This window comes from Cetorhinus maximus, chromosome 31, assembly GCF_964194155.1.
Source record: "Cetorhinus maximus chromosome 31, sCetMax3.hap1.1, whole genome shotgun sequence".
Classification (NCBI taxonomy): Eukaryota; Metazoa; Chordata; class Chondrichthyes; order Lamniformes; family Cetorhinidae; genus Cetorhinus; species Cetorhinus maximus.
The window spans coordinates 9,345,320-9,370,059 of record NC_135909.1 but is presented as its reverse complement, the minus strand read 5'-3'; the positions used below and the strand labels follow the sequence as shown (position 1 = coordinate 9,370,059).

Below are 24,740 nucleotides of genomic sequence, written 5' to 3'. Positions count from 1 at the left end.
TCAATTCTGAGCCGGAGTTCCTCCAGCAACCATGCTGCAGATGTGGTCGCTGCGGCTCGCAATGGGATCTGCCAGCTCCCACATCATACAGCTACAGCACATCACCTGTCCAGCCATCCCTACTTAGTAAATTAATTTATTAATTAGCATTGCAGTGTTTTTTTTCAAATTTGGTGCAGATTTCCTACCAACCAATCAGGTCACAGATTTCCCGTGACGTGACATTTTCAGTTTTCGCTTCAGTTACTCTGTGCCCCGAGGTTACCGCTCCGCTGCTCCTTCCGCTGAGTCTGCTCCCTCGAGCAGGGGGCAGGGGGCACAGTTAAAAAACAGAAAGCACAGTTACTCAACAGAAAGCATAGTAACATGACAGAGAATACAATTACACAACAGTTAAACAATAGGGGCCACAGTTACATGATAGTGGCGTAGTTACACAACAGAGAGCGCAATTACACAACAGAGGGCACAGTTACACAACAGAGGGCACAGTTACACAACAGAGGGCACAGTTAGGCAACAGAGAGCACAATTACATAACAGAGAGCACATTTGCACAACGGGGTGCAAAGTTACACAACAGAAAGCACCGTTATACAACAGGAGTCATATTTACAAACAGGGGACATCTCTGTGCAGCAAGGAACAGCTTTACATAAGTGATCAGTCTCACCATCTCAGTGTCTTGCTAATTTGCTCGGCATCTTTCTCTGTCACCTTGTGTATCCTGACAGTCTCTTGCTGCTTTTCTGTCTGTGTTTCTCTGTCTGTTTCTGGCGTGACACAGTGGAAATATGTAGCGAAGTTGATCCTCCCAACAGATGTATTCTAGCCCAAAAAGCACAAAGCAAGTGACTACTTATTTCCCTAACACACAACATTGATATTCATCACCCAATAGCTTTATGTAGCAGAGTGGCGCAGCGGAAGCGTGCTGGGCCCATAACCCAGAGGTCGATGGATCGAAACCATCCTCTGCTATTTATGTTCCCACTAAAAGAAACATTGGCTGCTACGACAAGCTTCTCTTATTTAGCTTTACAGTTTACAGCTTTGGATTTCCGTTTCCCATAAACATTTAAATCTGCAACAAACCTCTCAAATTCCTTTTATTCACACCGGGACACTAGGGGAAAATGCTGCAAACACACACCAGCAGAGACTTTCTGTCAGCCCATTTCTCGCTAAGAGCTGGCAAAGTCTGAATGCTTTTCTCTCGTTCACTATCACTCCAAAATTATCTGAATCGGAAATTTCTGAGATGGAAACAATATAGTGAAGTTTATATTTATTAGTCCGTCTGATCTATATGATACCCTGCAGTAATTCAAAATTCTAATTTGTACAACAGCTTCTTCACTGCGACATGTAGCATTGAAAAGAACAGAAGTGCCATCATAGTGAAGACAGCATCATGTCAAAGACAGTAAATCATTATTAGGACAGATATCGACATTCCTGCTTAATTACAGGTTTTAAACGTGGAATTCAGTTCCATAATCACCATGAACAGAGAAAGTGAAGTTTCCTTCCTTCGGCCTTGCATCAGATACATATTGTACTAAAAATTCCTTTGAGTGTCTCTGATTATTTCCTTTTGCCTGTTAGTAGTTGTTTGGAAGCTAATGCGTTCAGTTTCCTGCTCATTCTGCCATTATGTTCCTTAACTAAGGTGAAAGTTGTAACATTTCTGTGACGTTTCTTTGCTTCTAACGCATTGTGGTCACTCATTGGTAGATGCTAATTTACTGTCAGAAGATTAATTAATTCTCTCTCGTTACTTATTATTGAATCTAGTATAACACTTTCTCTTGTGGTTTCCAAATCAGGGTGGAGGCAGAAGAGATTAAATGACAAAACAGTTGATGGTGCAAGGCTCAGATAAATGGACAAGTAACAAAACCAAAGATGTGTTTAAAGGAGGTGTGAATTTTGATGAACAGCTGCCATGCAAAATCAAGAGAAAAATGTGAATTAAAGCAAAACATCCAATATAAATGATACACAATGGGGATTGAGATTACCCCCTCCAATTGTTATATTCAGTATTGAGGTTGTAAGGGTTTAAAGTGCTCAATTGAAAGATGAGATACCATTCCTAGAGCTTACATTGAGATTAATAAGAACACTTCAAGATGCAGAGGACAGAAAGGTCAGTGTGAGCACAAGCTGGAAACTTAAAATGACATGTGTTCGGAAACTCGGTGTCATGCTTGCAGAGTGAACAGATCTTCCACAAAGCAATCACTCAATCTTTCCAATGTAGAGCAGATCACATTGTGAGCAGTGAATACGGGGTACTAAATTGAAGAAAGTACACTTATATTACTGTTTCACCTGGAATAATTGTTTTGGTGAGGAGAGCTAATATCCCATACCAACGCTGCAAATTTATTTTCCTTTTTTCCTCAACTGATTTTCTCTCCTCTCTGCGATTGACAGGGCCCCCAACCATTTTTGTTACTTTTCGCGACCTCTGGTCCCACCAATTCCCTCTCTCCCAGGATTCTGATAGTCTTCCCCTTGTCTTCACCTTCCTCCCCACCACCCTCCACATTGAATGGATCATCCTTTGCCATTTCTTTAGAAGGCAGCGTGTTGCTGTGACCTTGAAAGCTCTGCCGCAAAGGATGGTGGAAGCAGATTCAATATAAACTTTCAAAAGTGAAACGAACAACTACAGAAGGGAAAATATTTTAGGGCTATTCAAAAGGTTAAGGGGAGTGGGGCTTATTTGTTACAAAAGAGTTTGCGCAAAATGGTTGAGCACAATCGCTTGCGACTGCGTTGAAGTTTATGGCGAAATGGCGGACATCGATTCCCAGAATGCGCTGGGTAACATAAAACAACCTATCTCTACCGGGGACCGCAATGCGCAGGCGCCGAAACAGGCACGTCGTCCACCGGAAATCCTTTCCGCGCCGTGCATGCGCGGTACAGAAACAAGAAGCTGCGCGTTGTCGAGCGCATCCTCAGTGACATCGAGTCTCAGCGACTCTCAGAGCCCGAATCAGAGCCGCCGGGTCCGGCGGACGTGCGGAGAGGGACCCGGGGACGGCACCGTGAAGCCGATGGTGCAGCGCCTCCCCCATCCCAGCCGCCGCTTCCCGGATTCTCCCCTTTGCACCGAGTCTTTGATGCGGTAACAGAGAGGGTTGGGGAGGGTGATGCTGTTCATGTGGTTTACATGGATTTCCAAAAGGCATTTGATAAAGTCTCACACAACAGACTTGTCAACAAAGTTACAGCTCATGGAATAAAAGGGACAGAGCAACATGGATATGGGATTGGCTGAGTGACAGGAAACAGAGGGTAGTGGTGAATGGTTGTTTTTCAGACTGGAGGAAAGTTTATAGTGGAGTTACCCAGGGATCTGTGTTTGCTCTTATATGTTATATGACCTAGACCTGGGTGTACGGGGCACCGTTTCAAAATTTGTGGATGAAATTTGGAGGTATTGTGAACTGTGAGGAGGATAGTGTTAAACTTCTAAAGGACAGAGGCAGGTTGGTGGAATAGGCAGGCAAGTAGCAGTGGTAAAAGTTCGACCTCAGAATGACCCGGGGCCGGCCCTGGGGAGCATGCACACTCACAATGTCGGGGAAGTCAGTGCATTTGATAGAGCGTTTTCTGGGATGCAGGGAATTGTGGGATCTGCAGCCACCATGAGCAGATGTTAGTAAGTGTTTTATTGCAGGCTGAATGTCAGTGACCCGAAATGTGAACTCTTTTTCTTTGTCCACAGATGCTGCCTGATGTGCTGTGTATTTCCAGCATTTTCTCTCTTTATTTCAGATTTCCAGTATCCAAATGATTTTGTCAGTGAATTATTGCAAGTGTCGCTCACAAAACCGAGGCCGGAAACACAAACTGAGAAATGAACAACCCTCGGAATCAGAATGGATGTTGGACGTGGAAGTCGTTCCTCGCTTACTTTGAAGGTATGTTCCCATTGGCTGACTTTGAACTGGAGAGTAGAGAGAGGAGAAGCTGATGAGTTTAACCACGAGCACGTTTGAGAACAGTAGGGCCCAACTATTTCTGATCAAATGTTATTAACTGTTTCCTGTACAGTAACAGAGACTGACGGGGAGTAAATTTCACATTCATATACAATAGTAGAGAGTGACAGACAGAGTTAATTCCACCCACACACATATACTGTAAGACAGATTGACAGAGAGTTAATTCATTGAATCATAGAATGATTACAGCACAGAAGGAGGCCTTTCTGCCCATTATGTCTATGCTGGCCTTCTGAAGGAGCAGTTCACCTCTTGCCACTTTACCGCCTTTTCCACATAGCCCTGCACATTTTTCCTTTTTTAATAATAATCCAATTCCCTCTTGAATGCTTCGATTGACCCTGCCTCCCCAAATTCCCAGGCACTTTTCCTAGCCACTCGCTGCATGAACAAGGTTTATCCTCATGATGTCATTGGTTATTTTGCCAATTACCTTAAATCTGCACCCTCTCTTTCTCCACCTTTCCATCAATGGGGAAAATAAGTTTTCCTGTCTACCCTGTCCACACTCACAGCAACAGAGACTGACTGACAGAAATTTAATTCCACCTACATGCAGTAATTCAGATTATTAGACTCTTTATTCACACTCGCATACAGAAACAGACATTGACAGGAAGATAATTCCACAATCACACACAGCAACCAAAACTAACAGAAATTTAATTTCACACTCACAGTCACTGATTCTGACAGAGAGTGAATACCACACTTGCCATAACTGAGACTCACAGGTACAGAATTACTTCCACATTCATGTACAGTAACAGAGGTTGATATGTAAGATGTGAATTCCACACCCACAGAAAGCACCAGAGACTAAACGATTGAGATTTAATTCCTCACTCCATAACAGAGACGGAGAGTTAATGTCGCACTCATATACAGTAACACAGATTGACAGATGGTGAGTGTGAAATTAACTTTCTTGAAGTAACAGAGCCTGAAAGAGTTATTTCCATGGTCTGATACAGTAACAGAAACTGACAGAGTTAATTCTATATTCACCTACAGTAACAGGTTATCATACAAATAGTTAATTTCACACTCACCTACAGTAACCGTCACGATTGGATAGAAAGCTAAATCCGCACTTACACACGTGACAGAGATTGATAGATTGAAAGTTAATTCACAGTCACAATAACAGACTGACCAATGGAGGGTTAATTTCACACACTCAGAAACAGAGGCTGAGAATTTATTTGTTTATCCCTCACTCACATACAGTAACATAGACTAATATGAGAGTGTGGAACTAACACTCTTAGTTTCTGTCAGTCTCTGTTATTGTAGGTTAATTCCTCACTGAAACATTAATGAAAATTGACAGGTCCTTAATTCCACTCTCAGATATCCTAACAAAGACTGGGAAAGAGAATTCCACACTCACAGTAACCGAGACTGACCAATAGAGAGTTAATTCCACACACTCATACAGTAACAGAGACTGACGTAAGGAGTTAATTCCACACTCAGATACAGTAACTGAGACTGACCAATAGTGAGTTAATTCCACACATTCATACAGTAACAGAGACTGACGTAAGGAGTTAATTCCACACTCAGATACAGTACAGAGACTGTCCGCTAGAGTTAATTCCACACTGACAGTAACAGAGGCTCACAAATTGTTTGTTTATTCCACACACATACATAACAGAGACTGACCGATAGAGAGTTAATTCCACTCACATACAGTAACAGAAATTGACATAAGGAGTTAATTCCACATTCTCATACAGCAAGAGGCTGACAGAGTGAGTTCCACAATTATTTACAGTAAAGGCTGTCCGAGAGTTAGTTCCACTCTCATAACCGGAACAGATTCTGACAGAGATTTAAATTACACACTCACATATAATAACTGATGAATCAGTGCTCCTACATGTTGAACATCACTTGGAGGAAGGGCTGAATGGCAAGGGTGCAGAATGTACTCTGGGTGGGGTACTTCAATGTCCATCACCAAGAATGGCTCGGTAGCACTACTACTGACCGTGCTGGCCGAGTCCTAAATGACATAGCTGCTAGACTGGGTCTGTGGCAGGTGGTGAGGGAACCAAGAAGAGGGAAAAACATACTTGACCTCATCCTCACCAACCTGCCTGCTGCAGATGCATCTGTCCATGACAATATTGGTAGGAGTGACCACCGCACAGTCATTGTGGGGATGAAGTCCCGCCTTCACATTGAGGATACACTCCATCGTGTTGTGTGGCACTACCACCGTGCTAAACGGGATAGATTTCAAACAGATCTAGCAACTCAAGACTGAGCATCCATGAGGATGCTTCAGCAGCAGTAAAATTGTGCTCGAACACAATCTGTAACCTCATGGCCTGGCATATCCCCCACTCTACCATTACCATCAAGCCAGGGGATCAACCCTGGTGCAACAAAGAATGCAGGAGGGCATGCCAGGAGCAGCACCAGAAATATATAAAAATGAGGTGTCAACCTGGTGAAGCTATAAAACAGGACTACTTGGATGCCAAACAGCATAATCGGCAAGTGGTAGAGAGCACTATGCAATTCCACAACCAACGGATCAGATTTAAGCTCTGCAGTCCTGCCACATCCAATCGTGAATGATGGTGGACAATCAAACAACTCAGTGGAGAAGGTGGCTCCACAAATATCCCCATCCTCAATGATGGAGGAGTCCAGCACAGCAGTGCAAAAGATAAGGCTGATGCATTCGCAACAATCTTCAGCCAGAAGTGCCAAGTGGATAATCCATCTGGGCCTCCTCTACAGATGCCAGTCTTCAGCCAATTCGATTCACTCCATTGATATCAAGAAACAGCTGAAGGCACTGGATACTGCAGAGGCTATGGACTCTGACAACATTCCGGCAATGGTACTGAAGACTTGTGCTCCAGAACTTGCCGCACCCCTAGCCAAACTGTTCCAGTACAGCTACAGCAGTGGCATCTACCCAGGTATGTGGAAAATTGCCCAGGTATGCCCTGTACACAAAAAGCAGGACGAATCCAACCCAGCCAATTACCGCCCCATCAGTCTACTCTCCATCATCAGTAAAGTAATGGAAGGGGTCATCAACAGTGCTATCAAGCGGCACTTGTTTAGCAATATCCTGCTCTCTGGTGCCCAGTTTGGGTTCCGCCAGGGCCACTCAGCTCTTGACCTCATTACAGCCTTGGTTCAAACATGGACAAAAGAGCTGAACTCCCGAGGTGAGGTGAGAGTTACTGTCCTTGACATGAAGGCAGCATTTGACCGAGTGTTGTACCAAGGAGCCCGAGCAAAACTGGAGTCAATGGGAATCGGGGGGGAAACTCTCCGCTGGCTGGAGTCATACCTAGCACAAAGGAAGATGGTTGTGGTTGTTGGAGGTCAGTCATCTCATCTCAAGGACATGACAGCAGGGGTTCCTCAGGGTAGTGTCCTAGGCTCAACCATCTTCAGCTGCTTCATCTAGACTAGGAATCATAGAACCATAGAAAAGTTGCAGCACAGAAGGAGGCCATTCGGCCCATCTTGTCCATGCCAGCCCGAGGACACCCAGGTGCCCTTTCTAATCCCACCTTCCTGCACCCGGCCCATAGCCCTGCAGCTTACAGCACTTAAGGTGCAGATCCAGGTACTTTTTAAAAGAGTTTAGAGTTTCTGCCTCTACCACCAACCTGGGCAGCGAATTCCAGACACCCACTACCCTCTGTGTAAAAAAGTTCTTCCTCATGTTCCCCCTACTCCTTCTGTCACTTATCTTGAATCTATGTCCCCTGGTTCTAGATTTCTCCACCAAGGGAAACAATTTTATCCTGTCCACTCTATCTATTCCCCTCATAATTTTGTACACCTCAATCAAGTCACCTCTCAGCCTTCTTTGTTCTAAAGAAAATAACCCCACCCTATCCAATTTCTCCTCGTAGCTACACTTTTCTAACCCTGGCAACATTGTTGTAAACCTCCTCTGCACTCTCTCCAGAGCTATTATGCCCTTCTTGTAATGTGGTGACCAGAACTGCACACAATACACCAGTTGTGGCCTCACCAGTGTTTTATATAATTCCAACATCATATCCTTACTTTTATATTCTATACCTCTGCCAATGAAGGAGAGCATTCCATATGCCTTCTTTACAACCTTGTCTACTTGAACTGCTGCCTTCAGGGGCCTGTGTACTTGTACGCCAAGATTTCTCACTTCATCTACCCCCTTAGTATATTCCCATTTATTGTGTAATCCCTGTAACTGTTTGACCTCCCTAAATGTATGACCTCACACTTCCCTATGTTAAAATCCATCTGCCACTTTACCGCCCACTCCACCAACCCATCTATATCGTTTTGGAGATTATGGCTATCCTCTACACTATCCACTACTCAGCCAATCTTTGTGTCATCTGCAAATTTCCCAATCGTGCCCCCCACATTCACATCCATATCGTTAATATATAATACAAACAGCAAGGGTCCCAACACTGAGCCCTGTGGAACACCACCTGAGACAACTTTCCATTTGCAAGGGCATCCATCGACCATTACCCTTTGTTTCCTGTTACAAAGCCAACCTTTTATCCAGTTTGCCACATTACCCTGAATCCCATGGGCTTTTACTTTCCTGACCAATCTGCCATGTGGGACCTTGTCAAATGCCTTGCTAAAATCCATGTACACAACATCCACTGCACCACCTTCATTAACCCTTCTTGTCACTTCCTCAAAGAATTCAATCAAATTTGTGAGGCAAGACCTTCCTTTAACAAATCCATGCTGACCATCCCTGACTAGTCCATGCCTTTCCATATGACAGTTAATCCTATCTTTCAGGATTGAATCCTATCTCTCAGGATGTGACGAGTAACTCGCCTCCTGACTCCCCAAAGCCTGTCCACCACCTACAAGGTACAAGTCAGGAGTGTGATGGAATACTCCCCACTTGCCTGGATGAGTGCAGCTCCTACAACACTAAAGAAGCTGGACACCGTCCAGGACAAAGCAGTCCACTTGATTGGCACCACATCCACAAATATTCACTCCCTCCACCACTGACGCACAGTAACAGTAGTGTGTACCATCTACAAGATGCACTGCAGGAATTCACCAAGGCTCCTTAGACAACACCTTCCAAACCCATGACCACTACCACCTAGAAGGACAAGGGCAGCAGATAGATGGGAACACCACTACCTGGAAGTTCCCCTCCAAGTCACTCACCATACTGACTTGGAAATATATTGTCGTTCCTTCACTGTTGCTGGGTCAAAATCCTGAAACTCCCTTCCGAACAGCACTGTGGGTGTACTTACACCACATGGACTGCAGCATTTCAGGAAGGCAGCTCACCACCACCTTCTCAAGGGCAATTAGGGATGGGCAATAAATGCTGGCCCAGCCAGCGAAGCCCACATCCTGTGAATGAATAAAAAAGAAACTGATGAAGAGAGGATCAATTCCATACTCACACGCAGTATCAGACTGAGTTAATTCCTGAAATACAGCAACAGAGACTGACAGACAGAGGGTCAATCCCACACTGACAAATTAAAAATATAAGAAAGAGAAGCAGGAGGAGGCCATTCAGCCCATCGGGCCAGCTTTGCCATTCAATAAGACCATGGCTGATCTGTTTGTGGCCTCAAACCCACTCTCCCACCTGCCCTATAACCCTTGACTCTCCTGTAGATGAAAAATCTGTCGAACTCAGCATGAATATATGCAATGACTCAGCCTCCACTGCTCTCTGAGGTGGAGATTTACAAAGATGAAGGACCCTCTGAGAGAAGAAATTCCTTCTCATCTCCATCATAAATGTTTATTTTTAAACTGTGTTCACTTGTTCTAGTTTCCCCACAAATGGAAACATTCCTCTCAACATCTACCCTGTCAAACCCCCGTCAGAATCTTATATGTTTCAACAGGATCTCTCATTCTGTGAACCTCCAATGGGGATCGGGCTTTCCTGCTGAAACATTCCCCATAAGACAGCTCCTTCATCCCAGGAATCAGTCTGGTCAAACTTCCCTGAACTATCCCCAATGCAAATATATCCCTCTTTAAATAAGGAGACTGCAACATAACACAGGACTCTCGGTGTAGTCTCACCAATGCTGTGTCGCTGTAGCAAGACTTTCCTACTTTTATACTCACCCCCCTTCCCCCCAGAATAAAGGCCAACATTCCATTTCCCTTCCTAATTACTCGCTGCAGCTGCACATTAACTTCTTGTGATTCATGTACAAGGAGATCTTGATCCCTCTGTACTGCAACATTCTGCAGTCTCTCTCCACAGTATTGAAGGAGGCCATTCGGCCTATCGAGTCAGCACTGGCTCTCTGAAAGAGCATTCTGCCTCGTCCCAATCTCCTCCCTTTTCCCCGTAACCTTGCACGTTCTTTTCTTTCAGGTAGCAATTCAATTCCCTTTTGAATATCTCGAGCAAACCTGTCTCCACCACCCTTTCAGGAAGTTTGTTCCAGACTCCAACCACCCTCTGGGTGAAAAAACTTTTCCTCACATCACATCTACTCTTTTGGCCAATTATTTTGAATCTGTGCCCTCTAGTTCTTGATGTTCTCATGAGTGGGAATAGGTTCTTATTTTTTACCCTCTCCATACCCCGCAGGATCTTGAACACCTCTATCAAGTCTCCTCTCAGCCCCTTTTTTCCAGGGAAAAGACCCCAATCTCTCCAAACTGTCCTCATAGCTATAGTGTTTTATCCCTGGAATCATTCTTGTGAATCTCCGCTGTACTCTCTCCAATGCCTTCACATCCTTCTTCAAGCGTGGTGCCCAGAACTGGACACAGTACTCCAGATGAAGCCAAAAGAGTGTCTTATACAAGTTCAGCATGACCTCCTTACTCTTACACTCAATGCCCCTATTAATAAAGCTTAAGATACTATATGCTTTATTACCTGCTCTCTCAACACGCCCCACCATCTTCAATGACCTATGTACATATACACTGAGGTCCCTCTGTTCCTGCACCTCCTTTAGAGGCTGTCCCTTTATTTTGTACTGTCACACCATATATTTCCTATCAAAATGAATCACCTCACACTTCTCTGCATTGAACTTCATCTGCCACTTGCCTGCCCAATCCACCAACATGTCTATGTCCTTTTGAAGCTCAAGACTATCCCGATCGCTATGGACACCATTTCCAATCTTTGTATCACCTGCAAATTTTGAGATCATACACTGCACACCACAGTCTAGGTCATTAATATATATATCATTTGAATAATGTTTTGTTTTTCTGTTCTTCCCATCAAATTTTCCTACATTGTATTCCATCTGCCAAATGTTTGCCCACTGATTTAACCTTTCTATATCCTCTTGCAGACTTTGTGTCCTCCTCACAACCTGCTTTCCCACCTATCTATGTATTGTCTGAAAATTCGGTTATGCTCCCTCCATTCATCTGAGTCATTAATATAGATTGTAAATAGCTGAGAACCCAGCACTGATCCCTGTGACTCTCTACTAGCTTCAGTTTGCTAACTTGAAAGTGACCCACTTCCATAGAGTAACAGAGACTGACGGACGGAGAGTTAATGACACTCATAATATTATAGATTGACAGAGAGTGAATTCCACACTCATACAGCAACAGATTTACAGAGTGTTAATGCCACACTAAAATACTAAAGCATAGAGAATGAATTCACTCTCAGACAAAGTAACAGAGACGGGCGTATATAGAGTTAATTCCACACTCTCGTCCAATAACAGTGACCTGGTTCACACTTGAAGAATTCATCTGACATGCATCATACTTCATTGTTTCATTATATTTTCTATTTTCCTCATCATTCATGGAGCCCTGGCTTTGGTTCCCCTCCCTTTCTGTATTCTGTATTCCTTTTAGATTCCTTCTTCATCTACTCCAATCTTATATGGTCCTACTTTCTTCTCTAGCCATTCCTCTTTTCCACTTACGTATACTGGCGCCCAGTCTCCTGCCAGTTTAGTTCAAACCCTCCCCAACCACATGAGAGACCCTCCCCATGAGGACATTGGTCCCAGTCTTGTTAAGGTGCAACCTGTTCCGTTTGAATAGGTGCCTTCTGTCCCTGAACTGGTCCCAGTGTCCCAAGAATCTGAATCCTTCCCCCCTGCATCGTCCTCAAGCCACATTTGATGCTCCCTATCTTCACATTTCTGTTCTCACCAGCACGTGGCACTGGCAGTAATTCAGAGATTACTCCCTTCGAGGTCCCACTTTTTAACTACCTCCCTCGCTGCTGCAATTCTGACTGAGGGACCTCAATACCTGTCCTCCCCGTGTCGTTAATACTGACGTGTACGACAACCTCACTCCCTTCCCCCTGCAGAAAATTCTGCACCTTCTCCGTGATGTCCTTTACCCTGGCACCAAGGAGACAACACACCATGTGGGACTCACGGTGAAGGTTACAGAAATGCCTGTCTATCCCCCGACAATGGAATCTCCTATAACATCTGCATTTCTACTCTTTGCTGTTCCCACCTGTGCAGTTTCTTGCATTGCATTGATGCCATGGTCTGGACTGCACTCCTTCAGGGTGTCACCATTCCCAGCAGTCTCCAATGCCGAGTACCAGTTTGACAGTGGCACACACCCCGAACACTCCTGCATTTCCTGCCTCTTCCTACTCTTCCAGATTGCCACTCATCTACTATCTTGAGCTCTCTCTTTCCTTTTTGTGTGTTCCCTTCCTGTAACATACGATCCAGGAATCTGTCATCCTCCCTGATGCTCCACAGTGACTCCAGCTGCCCCTCAAGCTCGGAAATCCTGAGCTCGAACTCAAGCAGCTGGAGACACTTCCTGCTCATGTGGCCCCCAAGACACATGAAGTGTCCTGAGGTTCCCACATGGGGCAGGAACTGCAAACAACAGGTCTCAGCTGCCCATCCATGATCGAAAACAAACCTCTATTCCCTCTTTTAGAATCCAGTTTGTACCTTGATTAACTATTAATTTTATTTAATGCCTCTTGACCTGCTCTGCACTAATACTCTTATTGCATTTATACTTACTGTTGTACTTACCCTGATTGAAATGTTTAATTTTCCAGCTCCTAGTTTAAATCAAAGCCCTAATTTAGAGAAATCTGCACAAACCAACCAGCTCCCTTCTTTCCCCTGATATCATGCTTTGACTATATATTATAAACATGGCCGGTTTGCTCCAACCCCTCCCTCACAGCTCTTTATCCCCCCCGCACCGTCGTCGCTGTCACTCTTCTCTCCTTCTCTCTCTCGCTGCTGTTCTGCCGCTGCTTTTTAACCATCGTCCAGTCTCACTCAGGCTTGTCCACAGTCCCAAGTTTCTGACTGTTTAGGAAATTCTCTGATCTTTCTTTGCTCCAAGATGGTTGACCTCACACTTCCCCATGTTGACCACCATCAGCCACAGTTTTGTTCACTCATTGAATCTGTCAATGACCCTTTGAAACTTGCTGCTCCTGCCTACACTACTAACCATGTCACCTAACCTAGTGTCATCAGCAAACTTGGATATAGGCTGGAAGTTATTAAAATTTAAAATAAAACTTCCGGGAATGGGAATAGAACAGCCGGCTGACCTGACAGAGCATCAGATCTGTCTCAACCGCAACCCCCCACTCTGAAAAACAACCGCTCGCCACCACTTTATCCTTTCTGTCCCTTATTCCATTTTGTATCCAGGCTGCCACTGTCCTTTAATCCCATTTGCTTGAATTTTACTGACAAGTCTATTATGTGGGAGTTTTTCAAATGCCTTTGGAAGAGCGGAAACATATCATTAACCTTACTACCCTACTCTGAAACTTTGCCCAGAAATGTATTAAATATTTTTGGAGAGGATTTAAACTCGATTGGCCGGGGGATGGGAACCTGAGGGCGGATTCAGATCAGACAAATTCAGAGCAGGGAGCGGGAGACAGAAAATTAGCGGGTGACTCTGAAAGACAGATGAAGCAAAGGTTAAAATGTTTAAACACAGGAATTTGGCAAAGTTAAAAGGTATTTATTTCAATGCAAGGAGTAAAGCAAAGAAAGCCGATGAGCTGAGGGCACAGAGGGACACGTGGTAGCATGATGATATTGCTATGACGGAAACTTGGGTTAAAGAGGTGCAAAAATGGCAGCTCAACATCCCTGGATAAAGGGTTTTCAGGCAGGATATAGAGGGGGCTGAAAAAGTGGGGGTGCAGCATTATTTGTGGAAGAATCAATTACAGCTGTGAGGAGGGATGATATATCAAATGGTTCATCAAATGCGGCGAGATAGTTTGAGCTCAGAAATAAAAAGGCAGCAGCCACACTACTCAGAGTGTACGAGAGAACCCCAAACAGTGAGAGGGAGATAGAAGAGTAAATGTGGATGCAAATTTCTGAGTACAAAAACGTTGGGGGAAAAATAGTTTGGTACTTCAATTACCCTAATATCAACTGGGGTACGAACAGTGTAATAGGCACCGAATTCTTGAACTGCATTCAGGGGAACTTTTTTGGCCAGCACGTAAGCCCAATGAGAGGGAGTGAAATTCTAGATTTAGTCTCAGGAAAATGAAGCTGGCCAAGTGGAGGAAGGTGCAGTGGGTGCTCATTTTGGAGATAGTGACCATAATACAGTTGGATTTAATATAATTATGGAAAGGATAATGATAGAACAGGAGTGAAAGTTCTAAATTGGGGAAGACAAATTTTATGAAGCTAAGAGTTGACCTGGCCAAAGTGGACTGGTTGCAGCTACTTGAAGGGAATCAGTGTGACAGACCAGTGGGAGGCATTCAAAAGCGGAATTCTACGGGAACGATGTATACATGTCCCCACAAAGAAAAAGGGCAGGACTGCCAAATCTAGAGCCCCCTGGTTATCTAGGAGTATACAAGGTCAGATAAAGCAGAAGACATACCCTTGTGTTTCAAAGCCAAGTACGACTAAGTCAGCCCCAGTAAACGTGTTTAAGAAATCGCCCAATCCACAGCTACATGACTGGGGCAATTATGAGGTCATCCCCTGGCATATCACGTGAGAGCTGGAGCTGCAGGGGAGACGGTGGCGTAGTGGTATTGTCACTGGACTGGTAATCCAGAGACCCAGGGTAATGTTCTCAGGACTGGGGTTCGAATCCCAAGATAGCAAATGGTAGAATTTAAATTCAGTAAATATCTGGAATTAAAGCCATTGAACCAATGAAACTATTGCCGATTTTCATAAAAACGAATGTCCTTTAGGGAAGGAAATCTGCTGTCCTCACCTGGTCTGGCCTACATGTGATTTCAGACCCACAGAAATGTGGTTTACTCTTTTTAAAAAACAGTGCCCTCTGAATAAGAGGATGGAGAATAAATGCTGCCCTAGCCAGCGATGCCCACATTCCAGGAATGAATAAAAAAAACCCACAAGGCATCACCACCAGATTTGTGACTGGATTCAAACCCCAACATCCTGTCACAATGACTTTTCAAGTAAAGCTGTCGGCTGCTTGAAAACACATCAGTTAAACTTTCTGCTTAACCACGAGGAGAACTCTGGAGACATGTATTCAGAAAATAATTCAAAAACCTCGGAGATTGAAATCCTGTGAGGAAAAGTCAAGTCATTATTGAAAACTCCGCTCAGAGAGCTTCATTGGACAGCAGAGAAATCAGGTGAAGAATCCAGGTAAATCGACAACAGCGAACAAGTCAACATCTAAACTGGATCAACTCCTGTGAAGGTCATTGAGTAAAAGCTGAGAGCCCTGTGCATCATCAGTTCATCAAGTAGAGATACAGCATTCTGTTTGGAATTTATTGATTAGGATTTACTGAACTGAATGGAGTAGACCGTCATTGCAGAACAAGAAATCATTTCTAGATTTGATTTTTAAACTTCCAGTTTGCTCAGACATTGACATCAAATAAATTAAAATAACAGGGCAAATTAATTGTTAATTTAAAAACAAACCTGAATTGTGAATAAAGAAATTGGAACAATTAAATTACAAACAAGAACTCGAGTGGCCTGCGAGCTCAAATAGAGAAAGTGAATTGCAGAGTGAAGAGTTAAAAATGTGGATTTGTTGAGTGTGGGGATTAGGTGCAGACGGGGAAGGAGCTGCTGTGTAATTTAAACTGAGTGACAACAGCAGAAGTACAAAAGGGAAGGAGTGGAACACTCTAAATGACAAGAAGTTTAGTTAAACAAACAACTCATTTCAGTGAAATGTTGGGACAGCTGAGAGCTGTTGCCTACATATCCTGTGCTCAGTGGGAGCTCCAAATCAGGCTGATGATAAATGCCAGATCCATAATACACTGGAAAACCAAGCAGAATACAGAAAGTACAGAGGAGAGCTGGAAAAGGAAATTAGATCAGCGGAGGGAGTCTATGAGAAAAGATTAGCAGTTAACGCAAGCAAAAACACTCCAGACCTTTACCAACAAATGGAGAGTCACTGAAAGGGTGGCTGATTTGGAGATCCCATGGAGGCAGAGGGCATAGCTGAGGTACTAAATGAGAACATTACATCTGCTATCACAAAACAAGCGAATGCTGCTAATGTCACAGTGATGAAGGAGCTGGTGGAGAATTTGGATAGGATGAAAACAGATAAAGTGGAAGCAATTACAAGGTTGGCAACACTTACAGTATAAAATTCACCCGATTCAGATGGGATACATCCTGGATTACTGAGGGAAGGAAGGGTGGAAATAGGGACTTGATCCACAATCTTTCATTCTCCTTGGACATGGGAGTGAAGCCAGTGAACTGCAGGTTGCTAATGTTATATCTGTGTTTATAATGTATAGGGATAAACCCAGTAACTACAGACCAGTTAATCTAATGGTCGTGGTGGGGAAATGTTGAGAGGCAATAATCTGGGACAAGATTCATTGTCACTTGGTAGAACATGGGTTGATAAATTACAACCAGCACAGATTGGTTAACAGAATATCAGGACTGAAATAGAACCACAGGAAAGGTACAGCATAGAAAGAGGCTATTCAGCCCAATGTGTCTGTGCTGACCGAAAAAGAAAAAACAATTAAAAACCTGCTCATTAAAATCCCACCTTCCAGCACCCGGTCCATATCCTTGCAGGTTACAGTGCTTCAGGTGCAGATCCAGGTGCCTTTAAAATGAGTTGAGGGGTTCTGCCTCCACCACCAAATGAGGCATCGAATTCCAACCACCCACCACCCCGTGGGTGAAGATGTTTTGCCTCATGTCCACTTCTACCAATCACAAACCTGTTCCCTCTGGTAATTGACCACTGTGCTCAGGGAAAAAGGACATCCCTGCCTACTCTATCTCGGCCCCTCATAGTCTTGTACACTTCAGTCAGGTCACCATCAGCCTCCTTAGTTCTAAGAAAAACAACCCCAGGCTATCCTATCTTACCCCATAGATACAATTTTCAAGTCCTGGCAATATTCTTGTAAATCTCCTCTGTACTCTTCCCAGCGCAATAATGTCCTCCCTGTAATGTGGTGACGAGACCTGTGCACAAAATTCCAGCTGTGGCTGAACCAGTGTTTTATACAGTTCCATCATGACATCCCTGTTTTTGTGTTCTAAACCTTGTCCAATAAAGGAAAGCATTCCATATGCTTTCTTTACCACCTTATCCACCTGTCCTGCCACCTTCAGGAACCTGTGGATATGCACAAGGTATCTAACTTCCTCTACCCCTCCCAATAACCTATTTATTGTGTAGTTCCCTAGCTTTGTTTGCCTTCCCCAAATGCATTACTTCACACTTCTCTGGATTGAATTCCATCTGCCATTTTTCCGTCCACTCACCCAAACCATTGATATAATTCTGGAGACAAAAGCTCTCCTTTTCACTATCAACTACAGGGCCAATTTTTGTGTCAAACTCCGCAAAGCCATCTACAAGGCACAAGTCAGGAGTGTGAAGGAATATTCTGCACTTGCCTGGATGAGTGCAGCTCCAACAACTCTCAAGAAACTTGGCACCATCCAGTATAAAGCAGCCCGCTTGATTGGCACTCATTCCATAAACATTCATTCCCTCCACCACTGATGAACAGTGGCAGCAGTACGTACCATCGACAAGGTGCACTGCAGAAATTCACCAAGGCTCCTTAGGCAGCACCTTTCAACCCACAACCACTAACATCAAGAAGGACAAGGGCAGTAGGTGCATGGGACGCCATCAATTGGAAGTTCCCCTCCAGGCCTCTCACCATCCTGACTTGGAAATATATCGCTGTTCCTTCAATGTCGCTAGGTCAAAATCCTGGAACTCACTCCCTAACAGCACTTTGGGTGTACCTACACCAGAGGGACTGCAGTGGTTCAAGAAGGCAGATCATCACCACCTTCTCAAGGGCAATTAAGGATAGACAATAAATGCTGGCTTAGCTAGCGACACCCACATCCCAAGAATGAATAAAGAAAGGATAATATCCCAAGGTTGCATACCGCCATTGTCACATTGCAACACCGCCTTGTGCTATTCCCCAAATGTTCTGGAATGGCAGCCCAAATCCCCAGACCGTTATCCTCCCTTCAGCCAACATTCTGTCCCTTGATTAAGTCCATCCTGAGAAGAGGTACTCGGCATTCCGAGTTCCTCTGCAGACATCCGGTTGCTGCTAATGGACCAAAAGGCATAAAACCTGAAAGAAACCCTCTGGCACAGCCCTCTATGCATATCTCCATTAGACCATGCAGACAATACCTGCTTCATAGATAACAATGGCGGGAAGTATAAGCAATTTCAGTGTCAGCATTCTGTGGAAATAGAGGATTCAAGATAAAACAGAATTAAAAATACTGAACAGTTCCTCAGGGAGCAGGACTCAAGTCAAAGTGGGAAAATCCCATGGATTTTTAGACGAAAGCTTTAACCACTGGACAATGGCAGCTGAAATCACCTCCCTTTTATGCAGAGCAAAAATGTTCCTACACTGTTTCACTTTTGTTCAAGTTGTTTATAGTCAAATGAAGAAAAAATAAGCTGTCGGAGGGAATTTCCTCCATTTATGGAAACACCAACAACCGCCAGTTGTCAATCACTCAGCCCCATCAGACCCACCCACACTGACGGCAGCTTCCTGCATCCAGCATTGGCCCTGTCGCACTCACCAGCTGCTCACCCAGACCCCACTCTCACAAACACGGAACATGGCTACCCAACCCAGACTCGTCCCCTCCACACTGACAGATACAACACGGTCACACTCTGCTTCAGTGAGATGAATGTCACGAGCGGTTTCTTTTGAAGAAATTGTGGCTGATTGAGGCACTTTGAAATTCCTGATTATTTGTAGTGAATCCGTCACAAACCCCTTGGGATTTTCGTGGAGTGATACCTAACATCCCTCTTTGTGAAAGGCTATTTAAGTTAAATGATAACCTCTTTCGGTGAAGCAGGTTGTGAGGAGAATTCCTTGAAACGTTTACGTGCTGTCATGTTAACAACATGTCAACATTTGACACTTTTATTCACGAGTGAAGTTAAACCAAATGTCCGCCCCAATGTTAGCCCAGAATATTCAGCATTTTAAACGGAGTGGGAAACAGTTTAAACAAACATCTTCAGTGAGTTCTCGGGAAACAGGATTTAACAACTGATTGTTGCAGCTTTCATGCAGTCACCTGTTTTTATCTCTTCCTCTTATGAAGTTTGAATCCTCTCGCTGACCCAGTGATTTTTTTTCTTGTTCTGTTGTCTTGTTCTTCCAAAATCTCGATGTCAGTGTTCTGACCTTCAACTATTAAATAGAAAAGCGCCCAACTCTTCTAGTAGAAACGCACGAGGGAGTTTCTCAGTGTGAGTGGCCAATTTCCACAAATCTCTTCTTTAGTCAAAGAAACGAAACTCTCCTTGCGTTGAAAGAGTAGAAGATAATCTATTGCACAAGGATGGACAATTTGAACCAGCAATTCGGAAGTGCTCACCTGAACCAAGCCATTTTTTGCACAGGTCAGCTCAAAAACTTCGAAATTGGAATAAGGCCCTGCTGGGATTTGAACCCAGGATCTCCTGTTTACTAGACAGGCGCTTTAACCAACTTAGCCACAGAGCCAAGATTAATTTATAGATACTTTAATCACAGGTCCAAACTTCAGGAGTTCCCGGAAAACAGGATTTAGTCATTTTTTTTTTCCAGCGTTCATACAGTCACCTGCTTTAATCTCTCTTCCTCTTATTCCCCGGGATGATGTTTGAATTCTGTCACTGAGCCAGTGATTTTTTCACTTGGTCTTCCAAAATCTCGATGTCAGTGTTCAATTGTGAAATAGAATTGCGCCCATCTCTTCCGGTATCAAGAGTCTCTCGGTGTGAGTGGCCTCTTCCCCCAAATGTCTTCCTCAGTCGCAGAAACAAAACTCTGTTTTTGTGTTAAAATCTTTGCAGCTGTTCAACGATACAGGGAAATACTATTTTAAACTATAATTCTAGAACAAAGACAGATTTCACCCTGTTATGACGAAAGTGCGTAATCGCTCAGATCAGTTTCAACGAAATAGGGCGCTGCTGGGATTTTTTTTTACGGCCAAATGCCCTTCCGTTGCTTGTTCTCCTCATTTATCTGGGCTGGAGACTGACACCATTATACTCTGTAGCTAGGTTATTTCATGATTAACAAGTCCTGGAGTGGGATTTGAACCTAGGACCTCCAGCTTAAAGGTAGGAGAGCTATCTACTGAGCCACTCTCAGCCAGTGCTTAAAAAGGTGGTGTCTACTCACTGGAATTTCAGCCTTGATTCTTGTGCTGAAGTCCAAGCGCGGGACTTGAACCCACAGCCTTAGAATTCAGAGGCAAGAGTGCTACCAAATGAGTCACAGCTGATACTGGCACAGACATCTATCGAAATTGCTTTTGAAATTAACCTGTTCGCCAAGATCCCCGCAAAATGATTACAGATATAAAAACCCGCTTTTATATCAGTAATCATTTTGCCACTTGAGCATTAAAGCTTTTTGAGCCTGACGTGATTTGAACACGCAACCTTCTGATCTGGAGTCAGACGCGCTACCGTTGCGCCACAAGCCCATCCGTTGAAGACGGTATCGTACTGCTCCTAGATTCGCTTCTTTACACCTTGATTATACTCCGGGGATTGGAATTTTGCTTAATCCCCATTTTCCCTCCGTTCTGTCAGGTCAGTGATTAATTTAAACTGTTTTCTAGGCTGTCTGCTGTTTAAGTATTTCCCAGACATTACTTATACTTTTTGCTTCTAACTTCAGCTTGATACAAAGTGCCCCGGAATATATGAAGGACAAATGCAGAACTCCGCCAACTCCGAGTGACCTCGAAACAGCAACCTTGAATTTAATCGCTGAATCCACAAACTAATACCGACGCTCACACTGCTGCTGCACTGAGCTTGTGTCAGAAACCCTGAACTCGGGTGTCACTGAGTGACGGATTCGTTTGCGGCCATCGCCGCGCACGCGCATGGATGCGCGTCCGCCATCTTTATTGGGGGCAATGTACAGAGGGGCGCATGCGCACTAATCGCTGGCCCTGGAATTACAAAATTCACGCTTTTCACAACCACTCCATCCGCAGCTCAGCACAAACCTCACAGACAGGGCTAGAAAGAGCAAATGGGACCCACTCTGTTCCCCCATTCTCACCCCACCCCCCAATTAAAATGACATGGTGGCGCCTTTTTAAAAAATATATCAAAGGATGAAATGTCGAAAGTAATTTCTGGGGGGAGAGAGAAAGTGGGAGAGTCAGGGAAATGACCGCGGCCCCAGTGCCGGCCGCGAGGCTCAGGTAGCGCGGGATTGTTTGAAATTTCCGTCCAGCCATTTCATTAGTTCAGAAAGATATTTTCCGTGTGAAATATTTCCAGACCATGTCCCACATGATTCTCGTCAGCATGAAAATTCATCGCGGAAATAGCGAAAGATACACTCATTTGATCAGGTCATGATTTACATCACTCACACCTTAAACATGAGGTCCCTGATGAAATCACGATGACTTGGAATTTCTCCGAAAATGTCAGCTGACCTCAGGGACTGGCAGAATTGCATTACCCACGTGATTGGCGAGGCGCAATCACAGGCCCAGCTGGCGAGTGGCGCAAACTGATATCACTGCTTCTGATCTTCACCAGAACAGTGTTAGATGTAACATTGTTTAGCAAACACATCGAGAGATGTAACAAACTTATTTATTCCAAAATTCATTCAATTCCACTTTAATACTGGGTGGCTTTAATTCTTATTCCACATATCCTTCTGGGAATTGCAACGCTCTTTATTAAAATATGCTTTTTATGTCATTTCATGTGTTAATTCCTAAGAGCCCTTTAATGTTTGGAAGAACAATCAGAACCTTCAGCTGCCGAGTAAGAACGTGGTTTTCAGGGAGTTCCACCAGATTTCCGTTTAAAAGGATCACGACAGGACTCAAGCCTGCAATCTTCTGAGACCTTAATCAACACCAAAGTCAGATATAGTCATACTCATGGAATGATACCTGACAGATCATGTCATGGAGGTGGCGGCACAGTGTCAACGTCCATCCACCAAAAGTGGCTCGGAACGACCAGCACAGGGCAAGCTGGCCGAGTCCTAAAGGGCTTTCATGTTGACATTCACAATACAAGTATAGTATATTTACAGGCCCCGCGTTGCCCGTTATAATAACTCTAATAAATGGGTTGTAGGTTGATTCCCCTGGCTGGTGGGTCCAGAACCAGAAGGAAAAGTGTCAGAATAAAGGCCGGGCTATTTAAGACTGAGGTGAGGCGGAATTTCTTCACTCAGAGGGAGTGAATCTTTGAAATTCTCTACCCAAGAGGTCTGAAAGCCCGGATCTGTCACCTGGAGTTAATGCCTGTGCTCTGACAGATAAATTATACAATTTCGAGTTTCCTAGTATTTTCTGGCCACATTTTCTGCTGAAAGGTGACACTTTATTTGCTGGGCAGTTTAAGAACCCTCTATGAAACTCACTCACTAAACATTCAAATGTGACAGTGTTTATTGCATGGGGCTTCCATTTACTCAGACACAGATCTGTTATAACAGTAGCTTGGGTTGGGATGTGATTCAGACCCACAGCTTTCTGATCTGAAGTTCGATGTATTCCTGTGTGACATAAGAATGTGCTAACTTTTTCTGCGTGGTGTTGTTCAATGGCATCAAGGGCGGAGATGTGACACTGATCCCTCGGCCACAGATTTGTTTTTTGCAGTTTCTAGTAAGGGAGAACCAGTTGCAGACATGGGGGACAAAATATGTGAATATCTTTATCTTGTTTTCAGAGAAGGCACTAAAACACTCACCACCATCAGCAGCGCAGGACTTTACCAAATTCTGGATAAAATTGACTGTCTATCAAAGCTCCTCCGTCCTTTCATTACAACATGCACTGTACTATACAGTTTGACAGCACCACTTCCAACAGCTTCAGGGTGAAGAATGGAGTGAAATGAAGAATGGGTTGTTTCCTTGCCCCACTTTGTTTAGTATTTAATTTTCTCATGATCCTGCCCTTTGCCTTCCCTGCAGATTTCCTGCATAAGAGGTCAGATAGCAAACCATTAAATTGTCCCAGTTGAAAGTGAAGGCAAAGATACAGCAGGTCTTGATCAGAGAACTCCTCTATCTGATGATACCACACTCATCACCAACAGGGATTCTCAGCTACAGAGATTCATGGATTGTCCTTCCCATGCCTGTAACTTGTTCTCCCCAGAATACTTACGGTAGAATGTATAATATGAGGAATAAGTGTCCCATGGTGCAGCACAGGAGCGTCGCTGCTTCTCTGGGTTCGAGTCCCACTCCAGGACTTGATGGCCAAACAGGTTAATCATCAATCTGTAAATCATTCCAATACGCCAATGGCTGGCAGGAAGAGAAGGAGAGTCTCCTGGTTGGCACTGCTTGGTGCAGAGTTGAGCACCACAAGTTCTTGCCACGAGTGCCCTGTTTCTGGGGGAAAACAAGCTAGCCATAGAAACAGATGTAAGCATTTGCTTTGTCTTCCTCAGACGCCACTGGGCTTGGGAAGAGAAACGAAGGAAGAACAAGTATAAAATGGGGATATCAAGTCAGATCATAATGCAGCTTCAGGCCAATGGTTTCCGATGAAACAATTCATACATTACTTTCGGATGGCAGCTGTTCATCCGTCTGCCATTCACACCGTCATCAGACAAATCTTTCATTTCTTTACTTGTCTCTTTACCACTCCCTTTAGCCTTGCACCAGCAACTCGCTTATAATTTAAACTTTCCTGCCCTCCACGCTACTTTAGAAATGATAAGACAACAGGTTATACCGGTTATTGTAATGAATGACGACCCGCAATAAATTAATAATATGACAATGAATGAATAGCTAGCAATAAGTGACCACAAAATGTTAGTGGTAGACATTCAGTTCGAGGCTAAAGGCTCGAGGACACATGTCACAGTTTTCACCTTAAGTAAGGCCGATAAGGACGGAATGAGCGGTAAACTGAACACGTTAAATCCCATGCAAAACAAGACAGGGAACAATCGGAGGCTCTCAAAGAAGTATTTAGAGCAATATGTAGCTAATACAAGCCCGAAACGAACAAATACAAATGAAACTTCACTTTAACAGTTCATGGTGATTTTTGGGGACAGGATTCCATGTTTTTAATCAGGGATTAAGAAATCGTGGTGATGTCTGTCCAAATAATTATTTAGTGCGTCTTTGTGAAAATGTTGTCTCCATTTTGCTGACGTTCTTGTATTTCTGAATGGTACTTGTCACAGGGAGGACGCTGCTGTTCAAATAAACAT

General features: G+C 44.0%; 3 non-coding genes across 3 annotated transcripts; 1 reads left to right on the top strand and 2 right to left on the bottom strand.

Moving 5' to 3' along the window:
* The first annotated feature begins 909 nt into the window (after positions 1–909).
* Positions 910–981, top strand: trnam-cau (transfer RNA methionine (anticodon CAU)). Its single transcript has one exon. It is a non-coding gene; the product is annotated as a tRNA-Met (tRNA).
* Positions 982–19,945: 18,964 nt separating this feature from the next.
* On the bottom strand, positions 19,946–20,019 carry trnat-agu (transfer RNA threonine (anticodon AGU)). Its single transcript has one exon. It is a non-coding gene; the product is annotated as a tRNA-Thr (tRNA).
* Positions 20,020–20,920: 901 nt separating this feature from the next.
* trnaw-cca (transfer RNA tryptophan (anticodon CCA)) lies at positions 20,921–20,992 on the bottom strand. The gene has a single exon. It is a non-coding gene; the product is annotated as a tRNA-Trp (tRNA).
* Positions 20,993–24,740: the final 3,748 nt, after the last annotated feature.